Source organism: Carcharodon carcharias, chromosome 23 (genome assembly GCF_017639515.1).
Source record: "Carcharodon carcharias isolate sCarCar2 chromosome 23, sCarCar2.pri, whole genome shotgun sequence".
Lineage (NCBI taxonomy): Eukaryota > Metazoa > Chordata > Chondrichthyes > Lamniformes > Lamnidae > Carcharodon > Carcharodon carcharias.
The window spans coordinates 37453626-37465053 of NC_054489.1; the positions used below are offsets into that span (position 1 = coordinate 37453626).

General features: G+C 43.7%; 1 long non-coding RNA gene across 1 annotated transcript; it reads left to right on the plus strand.

Moving 5' to 3' along the window:
• The first annotated feature begins 132 nt into the window (after positions 1–132).
• Positions 133–7697, plus strand: LOC121269135. The gene is made up of 2 exons (XR_005941311.1): positions 133–611; positions 7390–7697. It is a non-coding gene; the product is annotated as an uncharacterized LOC121269135 (long non-coding RNA).
• Positions 7698–11428: the final 3731 nt, after the last annotated feature.

Genomic DNA, 11428 nt, shown 5'->3' on the forward strand with positions numbered 1-11428 from the left:
CGGGGTGAGCGGACAAAGGGGCGTGGAGAGGGTTCGGTGTTGGATGAGGGGCGGAGCGAGGGGTGAGGGGGCGGGGATTACTGGAATGGGCGGGGATTATAGGAATGGGCGGGGCTCCGATTGTAGGGCGCGCCTGTGTGTGCTATCAAAATTTGCAGGAGGTGGTCACTTGGCCCGTCGCGATGGCACCGGCTTTCCCAATGGGCACTATGATTCAGAACTCCTGAACAAACACCACTTGGCTAATTTCTTATATTTAGTGCCAACTTGGATGACCCATGTGCTATTCTTTTGTCTGCACTGGGGTGCTGTGTTTGGCTGCAGTCGAGAGCTTCAGTAGGAGATTGGTGACTAAGGGAGCTTAAGGGTTAAATTCTATCTAAAGTCTAGTCTTTCTTTCATTGAACAATTAACTAAAAGTTGCTGTTCGGGTTGGAAGAAGGTGAGTTTTAGACCAGAGAGGACAGGCCAGTGAGAGCGGTATAAAAGAGCGTGAAAAACAGATGCCGAGTCTGGCGAGGAGAGGGGTACCCTCAGGACCTTCAGGCGGTGGAATTCCAAGTGACGTCATGATTCAAAAAGTGACCCGACGCAGGGGAAGCAGCTGATTGGTAAGTAGTAAGTAGGGTCAGGTAAATATTTCTACTTCTGCTTTTTCTACTAATTAAACTGCTGCAGTCCATTGGATTAAAGAACATAAGTTGAGGATTTGGGACTGTAGTGGGAGTGTTTGGATTGGAATAAGGCCCTTAGCGTAGTAAGTATTCTTTAAAGGGAGTAACTAATGAGCTTAATCTAAAGGGAAGTCATGGCAACAGAGCCCGCACTCGTGATATGCTCCTCCTGTGCAATGTGGGAAGCCGTTGACACTTCCAGTGGTCCTGGCAACCACGTGTGTCCAACTGCAGCTACTGGCTAAATGCATTTCGGAGCCAGAGCTGGAGCTGTGGCTGGCGTCACTGTGGAGCTTCCGCGATACTGAGATTGTTGCGGACTGCATGTTCAGTGAAGTGGTCACACTGCAAGTAAAGACTGAACGTACAGAAAGAAGATGGGTGACCACCAGGCAAAGTAGAGGAAGGAAGGTAGTGCAGGAAGCCCCCTGTGGCCATCCCCCTCTCTAACAAAAATACCGTTTTGGATACTGTTGGGGGTGATGACTTCCCAGGGCAAAGCAGCAAGATCCAAGTCCATGGCACCACAGGTGGCTCTGCTGCACAAGAAGGGAGGATGGAGAGCGGCAGGGCTAAAGTGATAGGGGATTCAATAGTAAGTAGGCAGGTGTTTCTGTGGCTGCAAAAGAGACTCCAAGATGATATGTTGCCTCCCTGGTGCCAGGGTCAAGAATGTCTCAGAGAGGCTGCAGAGCATTCTGCAGGGGCAGGGTGAACAGCCAGTGGTCTTGGTACATATTGGTGCCATAAACATAGGTAAAAAAAGAAATGAGGACCTACAAGCTGAATGTAGGGAGTTAGGATGTAAATTAAAAAGTAGGACCTCAAAGATAGTAATCTCAGGATAACTACCAGTGCTACGTGCTAGCAAGAGTAGAAATAACAGGATCTATCAGATGAATAAGTGAGTGAAGAAACGGTGTAGAGGGGAGGGATTCAGATTCCTGGGATGTTGAGACCAATACAAACAGGACGGGTTACATCTGGGCAGGACCGGAATCAATGTCCTGAGGGGGAGGGGAGGGGGGCGGTAGTTTGCTAGTGCTGTTGGGGAGGGTTTAAACTAGAATGGCGAGGGATGAGAACCTGAACAGGGAGTCAGAGGAGAGGGAAACAAAATGAAAGACAGAAAAGTAAGAAACAAAAATGGAAGGCAGAAAAAACAAGGGCGAAAAACAAATGGGGTTCATAGTACAAATAAAGCTAAGATGACTAACAAGGTTAAAAAGACAAGTCTAAAGGCATTGTATCTTAATGCGCGGAGCATTAGCAAAACGGTAGATGAATTAACAGCGCAAATAGATATAAACGGTTATGATACAGTTGCAATTACGGAGACATGGCTGCAGGGTAACCAAGGATGGGAATTGAACATACAGTGGGATTCAATATTTAGGAAGGACAGACAAAAAAGGAAAGGAGATGGGGTAGCACTGTTAGTAAAGGAGGAAATCAATGCAATAGTAAGGAAGGATATTGGCTGGGAAAATCATTATGTGGAATCTGGGTGGAGATAAGAAACACCAAGAGGCAGAAAACATTGGTGGGCGTTGTCTTAGGCCCCCAAACAGTAACAGAGATATAAGGGAAGGCAGTAGACCGGAAATTAGAGATGCGTGCAATAAAGGTACAACTGTAACCATGGGTGACTTTAATTTACATATAGATTGGACAAACCAAACTAGCAATAATACTGTGGAGGAGGATTTCCTGGAATGTGTACATGATGGGTTTTTAGACCAATACGTTGAGGAACCAACTAGAGAGCAGGCTATCCTAGACTGGGTATTGTGCAATGAAAAAGGATTAATTAACAGGCCCATCCCTTGGGGAAGTGCAACCAGAAAATGATAGAATTGTTCATTAAGATGGAAAGTGAAGAAATTGAATCCTAAACTGAATCTAAATAAAGAGAACCACGAGGGTATGAGGCACGAATTGGCAATGATGGATTGAGGAACCTTACTAAAAGGGGTGACGGTGGATAATGGCTAATATTTAAGGAATGTATGCATGAATTACAACAATTATTCATTCCTGCCTGGCGCAAAAATAAAACAGGAAAGGTGGCTCAACCATGGATTACAAAAGAAATTAGGGATAGTATTAGATCCAAAGAGGAGACATATAAAATTGCCAGAAAAAGCAGCACGCCTGAGGATTGGGAGCAGTTTAGAATTCGGCAAAAGTGGACAAAAAGATTGATCAAGAAGGGGAAAATGTAGTATGACAGTAAACCTGCAGGGAACATAAAAACTGCTGTAAAAGTTTCTATAAACATGTGAAGAAAAAAAGATTAGCAAAGACAAATGTAGGTCCCTTACAGTCAGAAATGGGGGAAGTTACAATGGGGAACAAAGAAATGGTAGAAGAATTGAACACATATTTTGGTTCTGTCTTCACAAAAGAGGACACAAATAATTTCCCAGAAATGTTAGGAAACCAAGGGTCTAGTGAGAGGGAGGAATTGAAGCAAATCGGTATTAGGAAAAAATGGTGCTAGAGAAATTAATGGGGTTAAAGGCTGAAAAATCCCCAGGGCCTGATAACCTACATCCCAAATTATTAAATGAAATGGCCCTGGAAATTTTGGATGCATTGGTGATCATCTTCCAAAATTCTATTGACTCTGGAGCAGTTCCTACAGATTGGAGGGTGGCAAATATAACCCCACTATTTAAAAAAGGAGAGAGAGAAAAAACAGAGAATTACAGACCAGTTAGCCTAACATCAGCAGTGCGGAAAATGGTAGAGTCTATTATAAAAGACGTGGTAACAGAACACTTGGAAAACATTAACGGGATTAGACAAAGTCAGCATGGGTTTATGAAAGGGAAATCATGCTTAACTAATCTACTGGAGTTTTTTGAGGATATAACTAGTGGAATAGATAAGGGAGAACCAGTGGATGTGTTGTATTTACATTTCAAGAAGGCTTTTGATAAGGTCCCACATAAGTGGGCAAAATTAAAGCACATGCGATCAGAGGTAATATACTGGCATGGATTGAGAATTGGTTGACAGACCAGAAACAGAGTGGGAATAAATGGGTCTTTTTCCGGATGTCTGGCAGTGACTAGTGGTGTACCTCAGGGATCAGTGCCTGGGCCCCAGCTATTCACGCCATATATAAACGACTTGGATGAGGAAGCCAAATGCAATATTTCCAAGTTGGCTGATGACACAAAACTGGGTGAGATTGTGAGTTGTGAGGAGGATGCAAGGAGGCTTCAGAGTGATTTAGACAAGTTCTATGTGTGGGCAAACACATGGCAGATGCAGTATAACGTGGATAAATGTGAAGTTATATGCTTCGGTGTGAAAAACAGAAAGGCAGAGTATTATTTAAATGGTGATATATTGGAAAATGTGGATGTACAAAGGGATATGGGTGTCCTGTACACCAGTCAATGAAAGTAAACAGGCAAGTGCAGCAAGCAATTAAGAAGGAAAGTGGTACATTGGCCTCCATTGTAAGAGGATTTGAGAGAAATGGGGATGTCTTACTGCAGTTATGCAAGGCCTTAGTGAGACCACACTTGTAGTATTGTGTGCAGTTTTGATCTCCCTACCTAAGAAAGGGTATACTTGCCATAGAGAGTGTGCAGCAACGGTTCACAAGGCTGATACCAGGAATGGCAGGACTGTCGTATGAGGAGAGATTGGTTCAACTAGGCCTGTATTCACTAGAGTTTAGAAGAATGATTGAAACGTATACAATTCTAACAGCTAGACAGACTGGATGCAGGGAGGATGTTTCCCCTAGTTGGGGAGTCTAGAACCCGGGGCCATAGTTTTAGGATACGGGGCAGGCTGTTTAGGACCGGGATGAAGAAAAATGTCTTCACTCAGAGGGTGGTCAACCTGTGCAATTCTGTACCACAGAAGGCTGTGGAGGCCGGGTCACTGAGTATATTCAAGAAAGAAATTGATAATTTTTTAGGTATTAGCGGCATCGAGGGGAATGGAGAGAAAGCAGGAATATGGCATCGAGATAGAGGATCAGCCATGATCATATTGAATGGTGGAGCAGGCTCAAAGGGCCGAATGGCCTACTCCTGCTCCTAGTTTCTATGTTTCAATCAGAAATCCAATCAACACAAAGTTCCCCTGTTCTAAAGTGACGTAAACAATAAATATAAATATGGAAAATGTTGTTAAATTAAATCAGGATATTATTCTCCGTGTAGACCAAACTCTCCAGTCCCTCAGGTGTCCACCAGTTGCGGAAGATCTCAAGCGTAGCAGTGGACACCACCTACTCAAAGGGCAGTCATGCATGGGTATAGCTGCATGAGTGAGGCAGGCACTCGGATTGAAGAACCCCTTGACCATATGCTTCAACCTGTCAATGAGTACTTTGGTTAGGGCTGGGAAGAGGTCTAACAGGATGTCTGCCAGCCTCCTGCCCTCCCCTTGCCCCCTCAGACTGAAGTGAAGCCAGAAATTAAGGAGCAAGTAGTGGAAGAGGGGCTGTTCCCTCTCACACTCCACCTATTGTTATGACCAGGTGATGAGGGGTAAACTAACTCCTCTCTCTTTTCCCACTCCCAGGTTGGTTATAATAGAAATAAAGACAGAAAATGCTGGAAAAAAATCACCATTCCTTCACTGTCACTGGGTCAAAATCATGGAACTCCCTCCCTCACAGCACTATGGATGTACCTACACCACAGAGACTGTAACGGTTCAAGGAGGCAGCTCACCACCGCCTTCTCAAGGGCAATTAGGAATAGGCAATAAATGCTGGCCTAGCCAGCGCTGCCCACATCAAAAATAATCTTGCAACATCTGTGGAGAGAGAAACAGAGTTAACATTTTGAGTCCAATGTGACTCTTCTTCGGAATTGGTCAACTGGTCTTCGGCATTGGTTTTCTTCGGAACTGACTTCTTCAGTCACATTGGACTCAAAATGTTAACTCTTCCTCTCTCCACGGATGCCGCCAGACCTGCTGAGTTTTTCCAGCAGTTTCTGTTTTATTTCAGATAACCAACATCTGCAGTATTTTGCTTTTGTCTTGCTTACAACAGAGTTTGAAAGGATGAGATGTTGTCAATTCAATATGTAATTGTGCCAGTGCGATTCCAGGTATGTAAACCGTACGTCACAATGATTGACTAATCAAATCAAACAGCATGTTCTTTCAGTTGTTCGTAATATGCAGAATACAGACCGTATTCAACCAGCCTATGCTTGCAAAACCCAAAACAAGATGTCTACTGTTAGATTTTCTTCTGTGATTGGGCACTTGCTGAACAAGCCTGAGTGTGTTAATAGCTACACTAGCAACCAATTTAAGATAATCAGACGAGCTAGTGGCTCATTTACACTTCCGAGAAGCTACAGACATCCATACACAGGAACCCATTCTCTGCAAACAAAAGGAATATGTTCAGACCCCTGCACTTTTTTTTTAATTATCTGGGAATTTGGGGAGCCAAATTCCCTGGTATTTTCTCTATGGCAATTCCTTGGCTAATCAGAGTCAACTTGCCAACCAGCCAGCACCCTTTTCTTCTGCAGTATAAAATGCTGCGATCATCTAAAATTTCGCATTCATGCATCTGTCCTGATGTGTCCAAGACAAAGACCAGGAATTACGACCCCTCCCACCAGGCGGGATATTACTGTCCCATCGAGCCGAATGGAGATTCAAATGCCTCACCACATCCGCTGGTGGGGCTGTAAAATCCTGGCCAAAAGGTTTCAGCAACATGTCTCTCCCCAGTAATATTAAAATATCATGCATTTGAAATTGATTTGTGAGTGTTTGGCAAGCAAAAGAGATTTCACCAAGTTAAATGAAAACTAGCTTACTATTGGAACTCATCAATTTAAAAATTCTCATTCCTGTTTTCAAATCCCTCCATGGCCCCCTGCCTATTTATCTAATCTCCTTCAGCCATACAACTCTCGGAGATATCTGCACTCCTCCAATTCTGGCGTCTTGAGCATCTGCGATTTTAATCCATCCCCAAAGCTGGCAGCCATGCCTTCAAATTGCGGTAGAGTAAAGCATCATCCAAACACAGATTTACATGGGGACTGTGAGACCATTAACTTTCTCTCTAAGCATGTGATTACCAGACATTATGAACAGTGTTTTGAGAATTCGACTTCCAATATTTTTTCAGTTCTTGTTGATTTTCTCACAAATCACTGCTCTAATGTTAAAATTAAAAACGTGGAATGGATGCTGTATACAAATAAAGCGATATTACCTGCTCTGGTGGTACTATTTTCCTTTGGTTAGCTGAAACCTTCATTTGGAGGTTGGGAGACACCTGAGTGCATTTAACATTTTCAGAATGTCTCTATAAGTGTCCTAAAATTTTGTGAGTGTTGGGGAGAGGAGTGACCCACAGTGCAGAATTTGGAAAATAACCGCCATAGCATTAAACAGGACATCAACGAGAAATGCAATATCACCATATGCGGTACCCCAAAAGCGAGACCAGTTTCACAAAGGAGTTGAGTGTCCAATTCACAAAATAATGACATCCTACCCTCCTATCACTCATACCACGAAGCTGTAAAATCAACCAAACCATATTTTAATAAAACACCTGGTAGAATAAGAAGCAATACATTTTCAGTTGCGGCTGCTGTAACTGCAGATACATGTTAGTCTATTATAGCAGCATTTTAATCAAGGGTATGTTGGCAGCAGTCACTCCATTTAATCAAACTAATAGGATGGATTTGTTTTTCAGCACAGTGCCACATGGGGGCCAGCAGAGAATGGGAGATGAGGGATGCTTTGATAATGAGACATTTCAACTGAGGCTTTGCAGGCCTCTCCCAACCAGCAGAACGGAGGTGACATCTAACTTCTGCCCAGCGCTATGAAGTAAACACCTCATACATTCAAAAGGCTCGCATCCACAAATTTCTCTTGGAAGGGCCTCTGATTTTCATTGCTGTCCTTTTCAATATTGAATAGTCTACAGTCCATGCATAAAGATGCAACAACCATAAAAAATGTGAACCATTTAATAAAGAAAATGTGAACATGTTCATACATATGCAGTGATTACCTGTGATGACCCTGTTGTGTCTACAGTGATTTTCTTCATTTGTTTACTGGTGCTGTGCCAAGGTGCTCCCTGTCTTTGTCAACTGCACTGGAGGCAGGCTGCTGACCCTGATGCCCCATTGGCCTGGATGACCTTGGTAGGCATCCTTTGGTCACCTGAGGCAGTGAGGGTTAGGGTTTGTGAGGAATTGCTGCTTGGTGGCAGGAGCCTCCTCAGTTGCCACAGCATCCAGAGACAGTGGTGTCACTGGCAGAGGAACAGAGGAAATGCTGTCACCATCAGGAGAAACCTGAGAGGAGCTCCCTCCTCACCCACTGCTTTTCGCCAGCGTGAGGTCTAATTGACCCACCCTGATTCCCTGAGATGCGCAAGGACCAGGTGCCTTGTCCATTGTCAAAAGTGCTTTAATTACAGAAAATGGTTTGTCTTCAAGGGCTAAGAACACTCTGGAAGAATTTTTGTTTTTAAAAGACCCTGTCCCTTAAAGGGTTAATGCAAGGACTCTGTTTGCTCTGTTCCTGGAAAAGACAGCATTTTACAAGAAAAGGTAATTAAGCAGTTTTAAAGAAGCTAGAGAGCTCTTGACCCTGGTGGACTGCTTACAAATTGGTCACATGGTGGTTTGCAGCTTTGGAAAAAACCTTGCTTTAGAAAACTGTTTAAAAGCTGGTTGGCTGTTTTGGTTTGGGGAAAACAAGAAGGATCAACTGTTTGGGTAAAGAAGACAACAGCTCTTGAAGCTCCAGACATTGTTGAAACAAAAATGGTACTTGCTCTGAAGTCTCTCTACATTCTGAAATAGAGCGACTGGAAGTTTTTCACCAAGTCACTCTGAAAAGAGTGTTTTTCAGACCAGCACTGAGAGACCAACTGTAATGCGGATACCATTTCAAGGACTCCATCATCTACCCTTTTCCCTTGAACCATTGACTTTTAATCTTTTGGCAGAATTCCTCTATTTTATTTATTTATTGGTGTGTGTGAGAGAGAGTGAGTTAGGGTATTTAGAAAGAGGAATTTTTATACTTTCATATTTCATACTGTATATTAATAAGCTTTGCCTTCTAATTGACAAGTCTGGTTTTATAATAAACTAATCATTTTGTTTTTTATTGAAAAAACCTGGCCATTGAGAGGTCATTCTGAGATTCATAGGTAAAGCACATATTTGTATTCTCCAGCTAATTGGAGAAATCATTTAAATATACGTTGTGACCAGTGGAGTAGTAGATCTAGAGACAAACAGTGCACTCATCTCATTTCAATCATATCCCCAACTTTTGAACTTGCAATGTCTATCTAAAGCCATTGAGATTGTGGGGTTTGCAGGTCTAAATGCAATAGTCCTTGATTGAGCTGCTGGGTGTCGCTCCCCACGAAAGTCACCAATCTCCCAATGGAGCAAGCCATGAGAGGGAGGTAACGGTGCTCATGGCCTGGATGGACTCCTCCACTGTCAGTGCCAGGGTACACATACCCTCTGGAATCTCTGCCAGGTCTTCACCCACCACCCATTGGACATCCAACATCTGCTGCCTCATGGATAGCTCCAGAGGCATGTCATCTGCCTGGGACTTAGCAATTTCCAGGACTCTCACATTGCTGCAAATCACCTGGCGTGTCAGAGCTTCCATCAGCTGGTCTAGCGATTATGCAGCACACCAACCAGATGGTGCAACCATTTTGGCCAATGTGGGCAAACCCACTGGGGTACAAGTATCTGAGTAGGTTCTAGATGCAGAGCAAGGATGGGAGGTCCCCTCCTCTTCCTCAGTGGTTAACGCTGGTCCCTCAGGGTAGATGTCTGCTTGGGCCTTCGGGTGACCTGCTGAAGGCATAATGTTAATGAGTACAACTCAACAATGTGGAGGAACACTGAGTAAGAGTTGATGCCCTCAATATCTGTGCAACGTATGACTTGTGGTTCAAATGGGGAGATCTTCACCCATTGCACCCATTTGGGCCTCTCTGTCGCCGGCATTCCCGACGCCAACCATTAATTGGCCAGCTGGCAAACAATTGCTGAGAGAACACAGGGCTTGGGTGAGAGCAGACAGGATGTCCACTTCCACTTTTGCTCATGTCACCCATTTGTCTCCTGTAAAATTCTGCCCTTTGTATCTGCCCAGACTTGGTCAAACACAAAAAAAGGGTTATTGAAACAACGTTTGGTTTGTCAGATTGGAATTGTCTTATGACGGAATAGTTACCCTGAAGAAACCAATCATTGTTATTTTTCACTATTTCACCATTTTGTTGCTAGGCTTTTGCTAACAGGTCTTGTTCTGAGAGTGTGCTTTCATTTCTTTGCCAGTGATTTCAGCTACTTTGGAGTGAGCGACACCTCGCAGCTGTCAACATTCAGGCTTGCGCTGGTAAGTGGCAAGTAACATTCACCCCACACAAGTGCCAGGTAGTGACCATTTTCAACAAGAGAGAATCTAACCATCTCCCCTTGACATTCAATGGCATTTCCATTGCTGAATCCCCCACTCTCAACATCCTGGGGCTTACCATTGAGCAGAAACTGAACTTGACCAGTTGTATAAATGCTGTAGCTACAAAAGCAGGTCAGAGGTTGGGAATTCTGCGATGAGTAACTCATTTTCTGGCCTCCCGAAGCCTGTCCACCATCTACAAGGCACAAGCCAGGAGAGTAATGAAATACTCCATCCGTGCCTGGATGACTGCAGCTCCCACAATACTCAAGGGGCTTGACACCATTCAGGGCAAAGCAGCCTGCTTGATTGGCACCCATCACAATCTTAAAAATTCACTCCCTCTACCACCAATGCACAATGGCAGCAATATCTACAAGATGCACTGCAGCAATCACCAAGGACCCTTTGACAGCACCTTCCAAACCTGCAATCTCCACCACCTAGAAGCACAAGGGCAGCAGGTGCATGGGAACTCCATTACCTACAAGTTCACTCCAAGACACACACCGTCCTAACTTGGAATTAAATTGCCATTCCTTCACTGTCACTGGGTCAAAATCCTTGAACACTCTTCTTAACAGCACTGTGGGTGTACCGACATCACATGGATGGCAGCAGTTCAATAAGGTGGCTCACCAGCACCTTCTCTAGGACAATTAAGGATGGGCAATAAAGCTGGCCTAGCCAGCGGTGTCCATATCCCATGAACGAATAAATAAAAGATTTCCTCCCGTACCTGGTTCTCGTCTGGTGCGGGGTTTTGGGAGCCCATTCAAACACCCCATGTTTGAGGGTTTCTGAAGAAATTGGAAAGGCTGCTGAAGATTTGGGAACATGTTGAATATGCTGAAAGATAAGTAAAATATTTTGAAAGCTTCAAATGTCACTATTAGGTGCTGTATCGTAATGTAGATGTGTTTTTGATGCAGTGATTCATAAAGGCATCCGCCCTGCAAAGGTAAGTAGAACTTTACATTGACCAGTCATGTAATTTTTCACATGCATTACAGTACTTTTGCAACAGAGAAAGTAATATATATTTAAAAGCAATAAAGAATATCCCCTGCTGTTATGTTTTTGTACTCTGATTTAATTGAACTGGCAGATCTGTCTGTTGTAAACAAAAACCTGCTTCTGAATGTAGAGAAAATGGTTGCACCTGCTCCTCCTCCATTGATCAACAGGCACTCTGCTTTGAAATGGCAATGGATATCTGTACTGTCAGTGGAGCTGGTAGCTTTTGTTATGACAGTTGTTCCATTATGAATGCTTGT